This window comes from Ochotona curzoniae, unplaced genomic scaffold (genome assembly GCF_017591425.1).
Source record: "Ochotona curzoniae isolate NIBS_2020 unplaced genomic scaffold, NIBS_Ocur_1.0 scaffold_4701, whole genome shotgun sequence".
NCBI classification, from domain to species: domain Eukaryota; kingdom Metazoa; phylum Chordata; class Mammalia; order Lagomorpha; family Ochotonidae; genus Ochotona; species Ochotona curzoniae.
Window position 1 is genome coordinate 19,319,659 of NW_024467122.1, and position 18,046 is coordinate 19,337,704.

The 18,046-nt window shown below is 44.1% G+C and overlaps 1 protein-coding gene across 3 annotated transcripts in view; it reads right to left on the reverse strand.

The window, feature by feature from the left end:
* Nucleotides 1–16,270, reverse strand: part of FRMD6 (FERM domain containing 6) — a 91,680-nt gene extending 75,410 nt beyond the window's left edge. For all 3 annotated transcript variants that reach the window (XM_040969898.1, XM_040969897.1, XM_040969895.1), the window contains exon 1: nt 16,202–16,270. The gene's annotated coding sequence lies outside the window, so the exon portion shown is untranslated. The remainder of the gene's footprint in view (nt 1–16,201) is intronic.
* Nucleotides 16,271–18,046: the final 1,776 nt, after the last annotated feature.

An 18,046-nucleotide genomic window follows, 5' to 3' on the forward strand; every position in this document is an offset into this window, starting at 1 on the left:
ACAGGTCTGGGCGTTAAAAAGAGCACTGTGTCCTAATTCTATCAATCTCTCAGGCAAAGAGGGGTCAGATGATTCACATTTTAATCTCTTTGTTAAACAGACTGCTACCTCAAGGACCAAATAAAATCATTGAAGTAAAAAATCCAGCTGAAACTACAAAATGTCACATAAAGTAGTACAATGTTAGAAAATCTCACAGAAGGAAACAGATGCTCACCTCCCTTTAATTTCTAAGGGAAAGATCTATGTAATTCATGGTGCTTAATCTTTACTAGGCTCTAGCCCTCTTGGGTGGACTGACAAAAGCTGTGTGCAATGGTCCTTTTATTCAGTTAATTCGGCAGTAAGACATAGATGCCTGGAAAAGCGTTATTTTGGATTCTATCTCTGGGGGCATTTCCAGGCGCGATTAATATGAGTCTGAGTGGCCTAGGTGGAAAAACCCAACCTCAACATGGTGACATCATGGGCAGGAGGATCTACAGAGAACAAATGCATAAGATAAACTGTTCTCTCACTAACAGTCAGGACATGCCTGGCTCCTGACTTGGACATTAATTGCTGCCCTTTGTAATCAGGGCTTGGATACCTCAGAAGCCCAGAGGCTGGCACTCAGTCTTTTGGCCTTGAACTGAGAAATACCATTTTGGACTGTCATGGTTCTGAGACCCGCTGACTTGAGCTGAGCTGTGCTACGAGCATCCAGGTCTCCATCCTGCCAATGATCCTCTGCAGGAATTTTCAGCTGCCATTTTTACATGATTCAATTCCTCCAACAACCCCTCCTATACATATCTAAATGCACATCCCATCAACTCTATTGTGCTAGGAAATCCTGACTGCAAATGCTTATGCTACAAATGTGCATTTATGCATGTCCACACGACTACCTGGGTATGGTTTCAGAGGAGCAGAATCTCTTCCCATGATCTGAAACCCAAAGAAAGCAGCTGTGCAGTAGACTGGCACTCCAACAAATTCTCTATTCTTTTGTCTCTTATTGACAGTAATCAGCAGTCAATTAACATGTAGGTTACTGTGACACATCCCATACCCTGGCTCTGCTTCAAGTTCCAGCTTCCTGTTGGAAGGTGTGTACTCTGGAAAGCAGGAGGTGATGACTAAGAGACTGTGCTCCTGTCCCCCAAGCAGGAGTCCTGGACTGAGTTCCTGGTCCCTCACTTCATCCTGGCCCAGCTCTGGCTGTGCAGGCATTCTGACACTGGATCAGTGGATGGAAGATCTCTGTGTCTGCCTCTCTCAAAGTTTTCTTTTTCTTTTTCTTTTTTAAATAGTTCAACAAAATATCTGCAGGGTTTTAAAAAAAATTCCTTATGGACCTGATCAATGACATCTTGATTTGCTTCTTTGTGGAAAATGTGCTGCATTATATTACACTGGTAAAACAAAAACTCAATTTCTATGTGTTAAGTAATTTTATTTTTAACACATGTAAACACTACCATGAAAAGAATTATGTTGTGCTCACATGTCAGACTTGGAGGACATACAGGTGGGCTTTCATAAATACTCTTAATAGTTAATATTTTCCTGAGCTAAACTTCTCACTGATTCGCTGAAGGTTTAATGCATGCAGCTATATTTACAGTGTAACTTTATTAATATTCTTAGAGGAAACACACAGAGAAATCACGTTTTCTTTACAAATTATGAAGGGCAAAGAATTTCCACACATTTTAGTGAATTTTCTACTAGCCCCTTGCTCTCAATATAGGCCATACCACAGACATTTTTTCTCAACCTATACTAGAAAAGACACAGGCATTCAGCTAAAGAAGAGACAGAAGATGGAAGAGAGCTGAGGAATAGAAGTCAGGGGAAGCTGATACAAAGATCTCCCAACAAGCCAAGGATGCAGTGGAGAAGATGGCTGGCAAAGCAGCATAAGACTTTCATTTAGAAACAATCTCAGCCCTTTCATCTTTTCCTCCTCTTAACTGAAAAAAAAAAAAAAAGATTAACATAAAACTCAGGTATAACAAAAAACAGTATCTGTTACCATTTTATTTTCAGGCCACAGGGCCAAGCCCATCAGGTCAAATGGACAAAGGTCTATGTTAAGTTAAGAAAATGTACAGCTCAACAACAAAAGGCGGCAAACCTTAGTGATGGTTGAATCAGGATTTCCAGTGAGTGCCCTGGCCAGCCTCAGGAAAGCAAAAGAAATGTCTGCACAGCAGACCTAACAGACCTTCGATACACTCTCAGAAACCTCGCGGTTAAGGAACCAAAAAGGATCCTCCAATGGCGACAAGGAAGAAATCCCCAACTAAGGCATGTCAAGCTCTTTCTCCTTCTTGCACTGAGAAATCACTGATAATTTCTATTGCCACACACTGCTGGTAATTTTAAGAACTTTATTGTAACTGTCTTTTAGAATTTAAGGAACACCATTTGTGTTTTCAGGAACAGGAATTGTGCAGTGAGTTAATCAGTCAGCAACAAATGTATTCCATTTCAGAGTACCTGCATCGTGCCCTGGTTACTCTGAGCTTCCAATCCAGTTTCCTGCTAATGTGCCTGGGAAGATAGCCGATGATCGCCTGAGTATTTGTGTTCCTACCAAATGAATGGAATTCTCAGTTGCTGGCTTTGGTCCATCTAGCTCTGAATGTGGTGAGCATTTAGGGGATAAATTAGATGATGAACAGCTGTCTCCAATCCCTGCTCTCCCCAATCATTCTTTCAAATAACTGAATAATTGTAAAATTTTACATGTTCTATAATCTTGGGAATTTATATATACAATACACATAAACACACACACAGACACCAATGCCAACATGAAAGCTGGAAACTCATCACTGTTACGGGAAGAATTACATTTTATACCAGTATTAGACATGTGAGAGGGGCATGGGATTTTCATTAACATGTTTCAGATTTTTCACAGTACATCAAGTCATACCTGGCTTGATGAAGGTTTACATTCAGATAACATTCATACCCTTTACCCTGCACAGATCAGAAAAAAATAAAGCTGTGACACTGTTGCGTTTTTATCAAGAGCCAATGATGTTCTAGGTACCATAAAGAATTGTGAGAGAAGTATAAACAAACAACCTGTCTGTCTTCAAGTCTGTCCTCACTGGATACCTGTCAAGACAGGAAAAACTGACAACCACTTCTAACATGGACAGCATCAGATGAGAAGACACCACCACGGGGAACCACAGCAGCACATCCTGCTCCTCAGGCAGCAGGCACTGGGAAATGCAATTCAGCTCACACTAAGGAACCAGCAAAAGCTGCAACAAAATTTCTACCCTTTCCCATCCCCTTGGCAATTTAAAATATATTCCAGAGTCTCCTTAACAGAAAATATATTATAATGAAAACACACATAAAGAAGTAAATAAAGAAATTTGTATTATACCACAAAAAGGGAAATGTCACTAAGTTCTCCCTGTTAGATTTTATTCCATAACAGCCAAGAACCACTTGGCTGGAGGAGGATCGCTGCTGGGTGCTGGGTACTGAAGTGGTGGGATGGGCTGGCAGAATATATACCTAATGTAAAGTAGGTAGGTTACTCCAACAGATCACGGCCAGGCCTTTCATGTCAAGAGTTAGGCACACAGTTCTTTTTTTTGTAGTGCAAAATGCCTTGATTTTTAAATGTTGGCAAATAAATATTTTCAACATTGTATTAAAACAAACACAAGAGGCCGGCATGGTGATAAAGCAGTGTAATCTTCTGCTGGTGGCCCTGGCATCCTCTATGGTTTTAGTCCTGTCTGCTCCACTTCTGACCCAGCTCCCTGCTAATGCCCTGGGAAAACAGCAGTGGATGGCCAAAAGTTGTGGGCCCCTTCCTCCATGTGGAGAATAGAAAGAAGCTCCTGGCTCCCAGCTTTGGATTGTGGCGTGAAACAATGGATGGAAGATCTTTCCCTCTATTTCTGTCTCTTCCTCTTGTTCATGTAAAATTTTACTCTCAAGTAAAATAAATATATCTTTTAAAAAAGATTTATTTTTATAGACATTTATGTACATAATTATATAGATTAAACATATTTATATTTTGAAGATATATTAAAATATATCTTTAAATGTATATTAAAAGATATATTGATTTTTATTGGGAAGACAGATATACAGAAAGGAGAGAGACAGAGAGGACCATCTTCTGTCCACTAGTTCACTCCCTAAGTGGCCGCAACCCACAGAGCTGAGCCAATCTGAAGCCAAGAGCTAGGAACCTCCTTTAGGTCTCCCATGCAGGTGCAGGGCCCCAAGGCTTTGGACCATCCTCAACTGCTTTCTCAGGTCACAAACAGGGAGCTGGATGGGAAGTGGGGCTGTCAGGACACAAACTGGCACACATATGGGACCCTGGCGTGTGCAAGGTGAGGACTTTAGCCACTAGGCTACTGCGCAGGGCCCCTCAAGTAAAATAAATATCTCTTTAAAAACAAAACAAGTCCATATGTAACCAATCTTGCTGGTGGGTCACAGGCTTGGAACTTTGGTTTGTTATGGTGGATTCCATGCTGAGAGATTGGGACTTCTTCCTGGAGTCACTGACTTCACAGACCCAGCACTGGTTTAAAAATTTGCTTAGTGTAATACTTCTACACACTGTGCTATCTATCATGGAACACCAAACACTGCCAAACCATTTCACATTGGCCTTCTGTGAGTGCTTCTCCGTTACAAGCCAATTACATTCATGCAACTAACTACAGAATGACTTATAAGTTGCAGCTGAAAAAACATTCAAAATGACACCAATAAAACAGTGCTGACATAGTTGTAGCTAAGAGAATGCTGACATTATGTGTGCATGCCATAACCCACTAGACACACACATAATAAACGGAGCTCTACTTCTCAGAAAACATGTGCCATAGCCCACCACAAGCAAAATCTCCTTGCTCTCTCCTGCATTTTCCCATAATTAGGAACTTTCTGAAGACTAATACTAGACTTTTTTGTACCAAACAACACTCAAACATGTGTAACACAATTTCAATTCTACCAATAGTTCTAAGCTTTTAATGACCCAAAAACATTACTTAGGTATTAAAGGCCTAAGTGTTAGCATTTTAATAAGCTTACAGAGGGAAAAGATAATTAGTATCAGAGGGAGACCTGTTGATTCATTTTGATGATAGTATTACAGAGAGCTAGCATTAGAATTCAAAGGTACTATCCAGAAGAGAAAATTCTAGGTGCATAATTATGATATAAGACACAGAACTATGAAAATTACTTAATCACATGCTTTGAAATCTTTCACGATGAAAGTCATCAACAAAGTTCAGTCATCCCTGGGTATCCCAGGGGCACTGGCTCCAGGACCCCCCACAGTTACCAACCTTGGAGGACTCTCCACGCAGACATAAAATGGCCTGGTATTTGCATATAACCTCCAGAGTGCCTCCTATTTAAATTACATCTAAATTACTTGGAATATCTGATATAATGCAAACGCTATGTGAATAGCTGTTGGACTGTACTATGTAAGAAACAATGACTAGACAAGTCACATATGTTCATTACTGATAAAATTTTTTCCTCAAACATTCCCAATCTGTAATTAGCTGAACTAATAGGCACATGAAGGGTTAAATGTACAGAGAAGTATTAAAGAAGCATTTTTTCCCATTAATTTTCTCTGATTATTGATAACTCTTCTTATGAGACAACCACTCTTTGCATGACTGTTTTTAGATCATGAGAGCACTTCACGGTGTGGCCCAGTCACCTTGACTGCTACCATCACTGAAAAAAGGTACAGATTGCACTATATTGACAACTTCAAGGGAATGTCTCACTTTCCACACAAAAAAGATAAACAGACTGCATTAAAAAAGCACATCATCCTCATGAGAACCAAAAGGATTAACTTATTGATCTATCTGAAAGGCAGAGTTACAGAGAGAGAGAGAGAATATCAGGATATATCTTCTATAGGTTGATTCACTCCCCAAATGTCCATAACAACTTGCCAAAGCTACGAGCTTCTTCCCACTTGGGCCATTCTCCACTGCTTTCTCAGGTGCAGCAGCAGGATGCTGGAAAGGAAGTAGAACAGCTAGTACTCAAACTAGTGCCCATATGGGATGCCTGCTATGCCATAGCGCCAGCCCCAAGAAAAATGTCTTAACACAAGTGCAGGAGTTTTCAGGGCATTGTTCTTAGGTAAAGACATTCAAACACTGTATTAGAAGTCCTGTTCAATTTCAAAATAAACAGACTGCGATATGCACATTAGTGCCTTGCCAATGTCAAGGGGGTAGCTTGAAGGCTTCCATTCCTAACAGAGCCTGTTGAAGACCCTCAGGGCCATGACATTCTACATTACAATGTTCCACCCATATCCTATCATACATATTAAACTGTATAAACATCCCATATTAAATAGTTGTAATAGAAAAAAATGAAATTGCAAGGAAGTTACATTTCATACACTTTTCAACTACTTCTGAACCCACTGCACCCAGCTTTTTCCTCCACCCAACTGCCCAGAGAAAGCAGAAAAGACTAGATCCAGCGAGCTGCGCTTAGTCCTCACCAGACTCAGCCTCTCACAGCACGGCACAATGCTGTGGATTCACTTCTGAGGCTCTCTGACTTCACTTCAGCGACACTCTGTAAATGTCCCCCATTCTTTTGGTTTCCCTCCTACTTCCTTACAACTCAACCTCTAAACTGCCAGGGAGGGAAACACCTGGCTAGCAGGCTGAATAAAGCCAAGAAAACAATTTGGTCCGGCCCTGCCAAGAAAATCACAGTCACAACTTGAAATCTGATAAATCTATAGCAGGCTAAGTTTTAGCTGATAATCTTGTATGGCCCATAAAATGATGTTATAAATTTCCAAACAGCTCTGACAGAAAAACGGTTCGCTCCACCCCTACCAAACATTAAACAACTTTAGTTTAGTTCAATACCAGCATCAAAATCAGAACAATTTGAAGTTCCCTCCTTTTACAGAGTTAACACTATCTTCTAACAATAATGCTGCTCCCTCAAGGAATGGAGACAATTAACTGGATTCACTATGTGGAAATACATGCCTGAATTCCTTTGGCCTAAAATACTTTGTTGCATTACTTGAAACATCTCTTCTCCACACACTGTAAACACTGTTATGCCCCAACTGGATCCATGGACCTCTTTCTCTGCCTGTGAACTCATTCTCTGCTGCCAACTCCCAAATTTGTGTCCCCCATTATTTGGAGCTCCTCCCTAACCTCCAGATTCCTACAGCCAACTGTTTACTCCAGTACTCCACTTAGCAGTCAAACACATGTCCCTGGGGATTTCTCACCATCTTCTCCATCACTTAACATTTGCATCACTTGGGTCCCTATTTCGTTTTCATTTTCCTATTCCCAACATAGCAGCCAGTTATTTTACTGAAACGCAGTCTGACCACCTCACCCTGGTCTTCCAGTTTCCAGTGCTCCCATTTCCTTCAGAGTGAAACCAAAGGCCTTCTATCAGTTCAGATGGGCCACCCACATGTGCCCTCCAGCTAACTGTGCCCTGCAGGGCCTGGGGAGCCACCTCTAACTCCTTTGCAGGAACATACTTTCCCAGCCTCCAGGGACTCCCTCCTTCAAGAAGGATCCTTAGTAAGCCCTTGCTCCTAACATCCATTAGCCTGCTCCATTCCTCCTTCTGCCAATCACACTTAGTACCTTCCAAAAGGCTACTGAATTTACTTTGTTAGCTTTGTTGTCTGCTAACAGAAAATAAGCTATAAGGAAGCAGGACTTCTTTATTTTTTTCATTAATGTATGAACATTACACTAAGCACAGGTTATGTTGAATGAACAAGCAAAATGAATTATAATAATTGCAGCTTCATATTAATGATTGTTTTAATCTCTGAAACTTTTCAGTTGATCTTGAGCATATCTGTTGCTTTTAAACAAGCTCTTCTGTACTTGACTGATGGAAAGAACTTAGCCTGACTGTACTAATAGCCCAGGCAGGTTAGGGACACCTTAACCTTTAGCCCTCACTGATTTTGTACCCTAAAACCAGGGTTCAGTTCAACACTGACATCTAACACCTCTAGCACACATGTATTCTGTCTCCCTGTCCAGACATTGAATGCTTTGGCAGGAACTGTACAAAGTATCATCATAGTACACTTCAAAAAGACATAAAATCTGTTTTTGGCAGACTTTGGAAACTGCTTAATGTATTAGGTTTAGGTTTACTAAGTTCAAGATCTCACACACTCATCAGCAACAGGGAACAGGGTCATCTGGGGTACCCTCTCCTTTAATGAATGGATCTCAAAGATGCAGCCTGATTCTTCCAAAGGACCCCATGCCTATTTTGGCAGAGCTGGTAATTACACTGTTTATATGTAAATGTCTTCTTAATGTGCTTAAGTGTAGTTTTTTTTTTTTTTCTTTTAATGCTCCCTTTGAAACTTTCAGACTATTAATTTACTTTAAACAAATGGGTTAAAATCTTAAACCTTGGGCCTCATGACGGCAACTCCTAAAGGGGTCTGACCCACACATTATGTAAACTGGGCCAAAACTGGGGGAGTGGGTCTGGGAGGAATAGACAATTGCCTCATACCAGCAACAGTGGCTTTCTTCAAAAGCACTCATAAAACTACAGGATACAAGAGCAGAAACACTTGCGATACTGGTACTCTTTAACAGTACTTTACACAACATCAATCACTCTAAGTCTGTAGATTTGCTTTTAGGCATCTACAAAGAAACAATTATATAGTAGGCCGAAGCTAGGAACTGAGATGGCTGGAAACCAGCAGCAAATCTTGAAGAGTAACTCTATCAATTAGCGATCACTAGGACAGGCCAGCTGTTCCTAGTGCAGCAACATCAACTGCCCAATACCCATAACTGAAAAAACCCTAGGGTATGTTGCCTGCTTAGTGTCATCTCTCTCTGCATATAATAAAATCCTACACATTGCTTATGAGCAAAGGCTCAAGGATCACCAAGGAAGCTCTAAGCCTTATACCATTTCTGTTTGTCTTATGCAACAGTTAACATTACGTCACTACCTACCACATGCTAAAGACTGTACTAATTGTTTTACACATACTATTCACAAGGTTGTTTTATTACCTTGCAGTTTACACATGAGGAAAAGGAGATTCAGAGTGTTAATTCCTTTCCCTTAGGTTACCTGTGGCGAATTATGAAGCCTGGATCTGGAGTAGCAAGGACTGCCCTCAAAGACCTCACCATCAGTCCACACTGCATGCACTAACTCTGTCAGTGCTGTCTTCTTTTCTGAGTAACTTAATTCTTCTGAGTAACTCATTAGGGTTATGCATCGATGCCAAGCATATTTTAGTTTCTAAACCTAAATTTTTCTCTTACACACAGTATCTCATTTATTCAAACAGTATATATTTATTATATACATACAAAATCTCTACAATTTTATCTTCATCTTTTTAATAACTCAAAACTCTGAATCTTTTCTTAAACCAGAAAAATGTCCTTCAAATTCTTCAAGGGATCACGAAAAGAACGTATCAGTAGTTTTTCTTTGCAAACACTTTGTTTTATCCAGTCTATCTGTCAGCAAAACCATAATCGCACATTTTACTATGAGTGCTTCCTGGGGACTGCCACAGACTTCCTGCATTCGAATTTCATTCATGTTTTCAGTAGGTAGAACTAATATTTTCAAGGATACTTAAGGAAATAAACTTAACTGGTAGAGGAAGCAGGTGGGAAAAAACAGAAAAAAAGGAAATGTTTAGACGGGGGGGGGACATAAAGGCAGGAGGAGTCCTCAAAAATCTTGGAATATTTTCATAAGAATAAATTATTCTTATGAAAACAATCAGCAATAATTTGAAAATAAGGCCCATCTTAGATTATTTATGAGAAATGAAACAAATCCAAAGGACCTGCAAGTTACCACCTATAGTCCTGACCCAAGACTCAAATCCTAACAGCTATGTACGGAGGGCAGAGGGAGAGCAGGCAGAACTCAGCCCAGTGGGCTACAGATTCACTTCGTAAGTCTAAGGCAAGTCTAATTCCATCTGAACAGAGCCAGGGCTGCCTCGGTGTGATTCAGTGACATCCCAGTGGGTTAACTGCTTAGTTGACAGAGTAGCTTCTGCATTTCAGGCCCTAAGCTCCCTACAACACAGAGGGAGGCCTGTCCTGATCTGCACTCCTCTCTCTCTCTTGCAAGCAGAGGGCATTAGAAGAGACAAGGCCAAGTCAGAAGCAACAGCCATTCTTGGGAATTCCTTCAGCTGGGAGAGACAATCAGACACACGGCCTCAGGGCCTCCTGGTCAGATATTTAGCCTCCTGGTTGACATGCATATACCCCTGTGTCCCACATTGGAGTAACTGGATATAATTCTTGCTCTGGCTCCTCATTCTAGCTCCCCTGCCACTGCAGATCCTGGAAGGCAGCAATGATGGCTCTGAATAATTGGATTTCTGCTAGGCAGGTGAAAGAACTACTTTACTTCATGTCTGGCCTGCCATTAACATCTGAGGAGTTCGCTTTGTCTCTGAGTGCCTTTCTCTCTGTTTCTCAGACAAAAGATAAACATATTCTTAAAAAATGAGGCCTGCAGAGGTGTAACCTAAGAATGCTTCTCTCATCCTAGTTCTCCATGAAATTTCAGAACGCCTAGTGGCCATATTCCGAACTGGATCCCTGAGATTCCGGGACTGAGGAGAACCTTTGGTATTTTTGTGATAGCACTTTTTCTTTCACATCATATTTCTGAAGTCATTTTTTCCTCTTCTTTTTTTAAAGATCTATTTATTTTTATTGGAAAGTCAGATATACAGAGAGGAGGAAAGACAGAGAAGATCTTCTGTCCGATGATTCACTCCCCAAGTGAGCACTACGGCCAGTGCTGCGCCGATCCGAAGCCAGGATCCAGGAACTCTTCCTGGTCTCCCACATGGGTGCAGGGTCCCAAAGCTTTGGGCCGTCCTCGACTGCTTTCCCAGGCCACAAGCAGGGAGCTGGATGGGAAGTGGAGCTGCCGGGATTAGAACTGGCAACCATATGGGATCCTGGCACATTCAAGGCGAGGACTTTAGCCGTTAGGTCACGCTGCCAGGCCCCATTTTTTCCTCTTTTAATCTTAAAGTTATACTCTCAACCCCAAAGTGCCCAACATCATTTAGGGTCATAAAAAGGTTACTTATGCATATTATCAGGCCCACATTACCCAAATGTCCATCAACAAAATGGATAAACAGGGCATACTCATTCACAGAAATAAGAATGAAAGGAACTACTATTACCTTTACCAGTCTAGATACACAATTTTTAAAAGTTGCAAGTGATGGCATTTAAATGTAGTCTGAGGACAGAATAAAATTAATTTATGAAAACTGAAGTCAGAACAGAGCTGACTCTAAGAAGAGGCTTCTGGGGTTGGGTAGTTCTGTTTCTTGACTAGAATGTTAGCTGCCCAGATGTGATCACTTATCTGATGCGTGCATTTTTCAGACTGTAAGTAATAATTTGGTAACAAGTTCAAAGAAACAAAGCCAAAGGAACTAAAAGGGAAAACAGCTATCCACTGCACTAGTACGGCATAGCTGCTGCCACATGTGGGAGACAATTAACTACATCTCAGTCAATGTGTCCAGACAGAAAAACCACCTAGAACAATAAGTGAGAAATTTCACCGGGTTTCTTAAAAGTTTTACTCCAAAATTTGCTTATTTTTAATGGGGATTTCCTCCTTCACTCATATGAAATTGGCTATGAATTAACATAAAACACTGTTATATATTACTTTTGAGAAAGTCTGAAGACCTCAGAATGACCCACTTGGAGTACTAAGAATTTCAAAAAGACTCTGGATCAGAATTGTTCTTGTTACCCAATTCATGTGAGGATCTGCATATTAACCACATCTCCATCTAGATCCTTGGCTGTCCAGATGGAGCCCTGCCGGCTATAGCTATACAGGCAGGGGAGGGCCATCCAGGGAGAGGCTGGGATGCAGACTACTCCACCTTGCCTTCTCCTAGGAACCATATGGGATCCACCTGGGAAGGTGCTTCCAGCCATCTTGCTCCTCCAGGAGCTGTCAGGGGATGAGTTGTTTCCTATCCTCACCTCAGAGGTCTCTAATCCCTCTTTGATCGGTATGCTACCCTGCAGGACTTCTCCATTTGATACGCGTAGCAGTGACAGTGTACTAATGGGCATTTGTAGCAATTACTGCACTAAACCACTTTAAACATCATAAGGCACATTGCTTATTGTTACCCACAACTTCCCACTAACTTTCAGCTATTACTATTAAAGAGCCCCTTGCATCCCAGTACTGGAGGCAGGCTTCCGTACTTTCTCCATACATGGGGGACTAATGAGACATTTGTAGGACCATTAGCACTTAAACAAAAAATGTTCTCAGTCTTTGAAGGAGGAAGCAGCTCCTGGGAGAACCCAGAGTGCGGTGGGGGGAGCTCTACTAAGCATCCAGCCCCTGCACATTATTTAGCATTCCACTAGTGGTCCTACATCCAGGAAGGCAAGGGTTCCAGCATGATTATCAAGCAGGCTTAAGAGGGAACCTTAAATTTAATCACTGTAATTCTTTCTTCTTAGCAAAAAAAAAAGATCCTATTCTATAATTTCCTTTTGAATAAAAAGTTTTCCCTCTCAGCCATGTTTTAAATATTTACCCTTCTAAACTTACATATTCCAGGCATTTTAATGCCCAGTCTCCTACTTCCTCCCGCCTTTCAAATCATCCCTTTAACCTGTTTCTGCTTATTTTTAAAGCTACCCTCTATTCCCCAGTCTCTTCCTCAGGATAAGGTGAGATTCAAGAGAGCCCTCTCAACTAGGTCCTTTATCAAGGTTTAACCACAGAGGCCAACAATGCTAATTCTCCTTCTTGGGTTTTAGGGAAGGCATATTATAAAATAGCTAAAACTTTATTACTCGTGAGACTCCTTCACTAATTCTTTCCTATTCCTCCCTGTCTAGGCTTGACTATTTTGTACATAATCATAATGTAGCAAATTCCCAAAATGCAGAATCAATTACACTAAGACTTTTCCAAAGTGTACTATTTTAAGTGTGCAACAAGGATTCTTCTTAGTTCTAGTGTTGGAAATCCAGCAGTTGTGTTTGCTGTGACCTGGTAGCAGACGGGCAGAGGACAAGGAGTCTCACACAGGAACTCGCTGCTACACCTGAAACCACGAAGTGAGTTACACCAGGATGCCATTGAAGACTGTAATCACAACCAAAACTAAAGTTAAGAAAGCCCAAACTTCTGTGCTTTGCCAGTAAGGGAATTCAATACCAAATAGCTCCTGCTTTCCCATTTATGAACAGGTTTCCTCAACTACACAGAAGCATTTTGGAGGTTTGCATCAATAAGAAAAAAAATAATTTCTGCATAAATTCAGAAAACTTCCTACCCATTAGATACTATTAAAATGATAAGGGAAAGCCATGAAATTGGGTTCTCAGCTCTGAAACTATCTAAGGGATAATTTGTGAATGCCATCTGGAATCCAGGCAGCCTCATCAACAGAAGGGAAAACTTGTTGAGATCATCCAAATTTAAAATTCACATACATTTTTACATCTGGATTGGATTAATCTTTTCTTGGTACTAGCCTTCATGTAATAAAATAATTGTTTGCAGGTTTTATTTTTTTAACCCACATCTTCAGAAATCAAACATGCAACAGCAAAGATGAAAACGACAAAGAAGTGCTTTATCAAAAAAAAAAAAAGTTAGTGTAGAGATAAGAGACTCCTTTAACCTAGGTCTGAATCTGACAGCTCAGTCAAAAACAATTCTGCGAATCCTTCATTCTCAGCAACTGCCACAAAAGGTTACATAGTCTATTATGTCATAAATTCTAAAAGCCAAAAGCTTTATAAACACAGTTAAGCGTGGAAACATGGAAGCAAACTCCAGAAACTAGAAAATGCTCTACCAAGTGCCCTCTCCAGTCCCTCAATTCTGCCAGCCCAGGTGAATGACAGTATTTAAAGAACTTGTAGCTAAAAAACTACCCCAGCACTTCTTTGCATTTTCTTTGCGAAGGCAGTGTCTTCTCCTGGGCCTGTTGTGGTTTTTGGCACTTCCCTGTATGCAGAGCCAGGGGCATCTGAAAGCTGCAAATTCCAATGATGTACTTGGAGCTGGCAGCCTACCCCTGCTGCCCTCAAAAAGGAGGGGCTGGGAACACAGGAAGATCTGCCCCACAAACACGCTGAGGGACAGCTTATTACCAAGGCCCTTCAGAGTCAGAGGGCCAGGGTTCCTACAAGCAATTCAAAGGGTGGAAAATTAGTTCAAATTACAGTCAGTCTGCCTTCTGCAGAAGATATCCGGCAGATAAATGGATATTAGATATCCCCCGGGGGACCATTTGCATCCAATAATTCCTACCAAAGGGTCATTTTTATATGAAACATGAACCCTCTCTGTTTACCAACATACTGAAAACAGCATTCAACCGTCAGTTCAATCATATTGCCCAAATGTTTTCATTTTCAACATACAACTCCAGTTTCTCAAAACCACGCCCCAAGAAAATGATGAGGTGTTAGAAGTTTCTGCTACAAAGGACAACAGCGAAGGAAGGCATCTGTTTTCCTGCCTCTTCTGGTCCTCCACCCTCCCCCACTCTCCATCCCCAGACCATTTGTACGTCTTGCTTGCTACAACTACTTTTCACCATAGTCTCCTGATGGTCCAGAATCTGAAAAGATTTGCTTGTCCCTTAACAGGGCTGAGCCTGCACGTAATACAACACTTCAAGAAGGAAACTCAAAAGTCACATGGCTTTCTAATGACAGATATATTATGCAAAAATTACCCTACCAAGTTCTGATGCTGTGAAGTATCAACTCCCTGAAATCACAGAAAGGAAATGACTTACATTCCTGGAAAATGAAGCCACTAGCAGCTTTCTCCAACAGCGTTCTCTAATTCCTAAACCGCATCCCTGTGGCAACAGGGCACATCTCCTGCAAAAACCTGAATTCAAAGAGATGCTTCTCAAACCAATTAGAACAAAACAAAACCACCGCCATGTCCCAGAGAAGGGAAAGACACATCTATGGAAAAATCCAGCAAAAAAGACAATTTTCTTTTCACATTCTTCTTGGAGTATGTACGTTTAAAGTTAAAGGCAACCTGCAACGCTGGCTAAAGTTTTCCTCCCAGGCTGTGGGCAGGGCACAGCTCGGGAGAGACACACTGGCAGAAACATATTTTTGTTACACTAAACCAACAAGGGGCGGGGGCGGCGGTAAAGGACCTGGAATGTCTTTGGGACAATGTCTACACATCATCGCATGGTCTGAAAACAAATCTGCCGGCTTTCATTTCAACTTTAAAATATGCCCGTTTTGACAGCTTGCCACCTTTTCATGCCTTAAGAAAACACCCATTAGGCTACACTGTCCGGGGACGCCAGGCGGGGTTCAAATCCTCGCACTCCTCAAGGTTTGTGGGGGGACCCTAGGTGTCCTTCCCGACAGAGCCCAGAGCAGACGCTGGTGGTCTCTTCTGCTTGGCGTTCTGCCTGAGCGTGGTGGAACCCAAATTCTGCAGGCCGTGCCCCCTACCGGGGTACACCGAGGCCCCTTCGGGCGCCGACGAGACTCAGCTCACCCCCCAGCCGAGCCTCGCGGCTGGGCACTTTTCAGGGACCAAGGGGGCAGACGCAGCGCTGCGCTCAGGTCCCTGCCCACGCGCGCGCACCCACAGGCGCCCCGGGAACGCGGGGCTCGGGTGCTGGCTCCGGCGTCCGGGCGGACACGGGCAGGCACCCCCGGGAAACGCCAGGGAGCTCCTAAATTCGGAGGACAGGGACCCGGCGCGGAGCGGCCCCCCACCCTCGCCGCACAGGCGGCCCCGGAGCTCCGCGCCTCCCCCGCTGCCGGGCTCCGCTGCCCTGGGGCCCCGTCCTCCCGCCTCGGCGTGGGCGAGCTCCGACTCGCGGCCAGGCGACCTGCCCGCCCGCCCGCTGCCCGACGCCCAGCGCAGGGCGAAGGCGAAGAAAGACGCCGAGAGGGGAGCTGTGCCTTGCCGGGACTCCCGACTTTGGAAACCCTCCCCGAATCCCGTCCAGCCACCGCCGCCGCCGTCGCCGTCGCGTGGCCGGCAGGGGGCACAGCGGGCTGCCCGAGAGCCCTGGCCCGGCGACAAGGAGTCCAGGTAGACCCCAGGCGCCGGGTTCTGCTCGTACCTCGCAGAAAGTCCCGCAACACCCGGCTCTGGACTCGCCTCAGCCCCCAGCGTCTTCCTGCCGGCGCCGAACCCTCCACAGCTCCCCTCAGCGCCTCGGCCGGGGAAGCCAGCCGAACGCCCCGGCCCGGCCCCGCCCCGCAGCCCCGCCCCTCCCCGGCCCCGCCCCCGCCCCCGCCCCCGCAGCTCCGCCCCCGCCCCGCCCCGGTTCCGCCCACCCGAGGCTCCGCCCCTTCCCGCCCCGAGGTGGCGGTGGAGGCTGCGGAGCCGCTGGAGCGCTCGGCCGCACGTGCAGCGCCTGCCAGGCCTGCTCCGGACCCAACCAAGCGTACTGCGGCGAGGAGGGGGGAGGGAAATGCGGAGCGTCGGGCGGGAGCTAACGGAGGAAGCCCCAACTCCAGGGTCCTGAGCAAAAAGAAGAGCCTCAGGCTTGGTGTGGGCTGTGGCGGGGTAGGCCTTGCCCCGTACGACGGAGCTGGGGCACGAAGGGACACTGTTGGCTCGCCACCCCCGCCGCCCTTTGGCCGGATGGTGTGTTCTTCGTGGGGCCCCAGCCCCTCAGGGACGCCCTGGAAGCGGCTGTTTGACCTGTGTTTGGTTTGACTAATTCTGAAGGACTGAGAGGTGGCCCCTTCCGAGAGGAAGCAGAGGAGGCTTCCCGACACCTCTCTTCCCTCGCACCCACCTGTGCAGCCAGCCCTGGGGCCGCCGCGCCTTGCGGGTTTGGGCGGAGGGGCGCCGCCGAGGAAGCCCTACCTTCCCGGCTGTCCCTGGCTTCTCCAGCCGGTTAGTTAGCTACAGCCCCTGTCTGTGACTCTGGCCCCCTCAGAAATGAGTCCCCTGTGATCGTCCTGAGAATCAAGCCAGGAAAAGTTCAGTCGGGTTTGGAGCAAGGGACAAGCTACGCCTGCTCCTGGGGACTGGACACGGCCCCTCTGGCTCACAGAGCTCCTGCCCTCCCAGGGCGTCCACTGACATTGCTGACCCAGTGACCCCTAGGCAGGGTGACAGAAACGCCCCCACCGGGCCAGTTATGGCGCGTGCGTGCGTGCGTGCGTGTGTGTGTGTGTGTGTGTGTGTGTTGCTTCGGCAGTTAGCTGAGAAGAGGCAGATGAGCACCTGAGAAGGCACGTGATCCAAAACCTGACTGCCACCAAAGGAAGCCAACTTCAAAACTGCCCTGCTCTTGAGCATTAAACAACAAAACAAAAACAACTGTTGCTATTGGCTGAAAGTGTGCCCCCCATGCCTTGTGTCACCACAATTTTGTATTCATTACAGCTTGAAGTGCACTTCAAGTGACTGCCCCACTTAAGCCTTTTGTTAGAATCAAAGATGAGAACTCCTCTTTTGCCTTCACCACTGATAATTCTTTTACAATTTTTTTTTTTCCGTAAAGGTAGGCAGTTCATAAGGATGCTACCCTTGGGATTCGATGTCATGCTTCTTTTCTGGAAAGCAGAACACCAAGTGTGTTTCAGGGACTGTCTTTTAAATGAGCTGCACCTAGTATACTAAAACACCAAGATTGGTGAACAGTAATCTTTCACATTGTAGTCATTTACAAGTGGGGGGCTACACTATTGTAACTTTCATCTTTTAAATGCATCAGAATAAATGCATATGGAATATTAGTTGCTAAGTAATAAATTAGTTTAATGAGCATTAATGAGTTAATCCAGCAATTCATGTGTTAAATTAACAAGAAAAACGTGCCTCCAAAAGTTTGTGGGGAGATGGAACGAAACTATTTTGATGCAAAAAAAAAAAAAAACCTTTGGAATTCATGCATTTGTTTTTATTGGACGCATTTTCCATTGCCTTTTTGAACAACTCTTACAGGAAT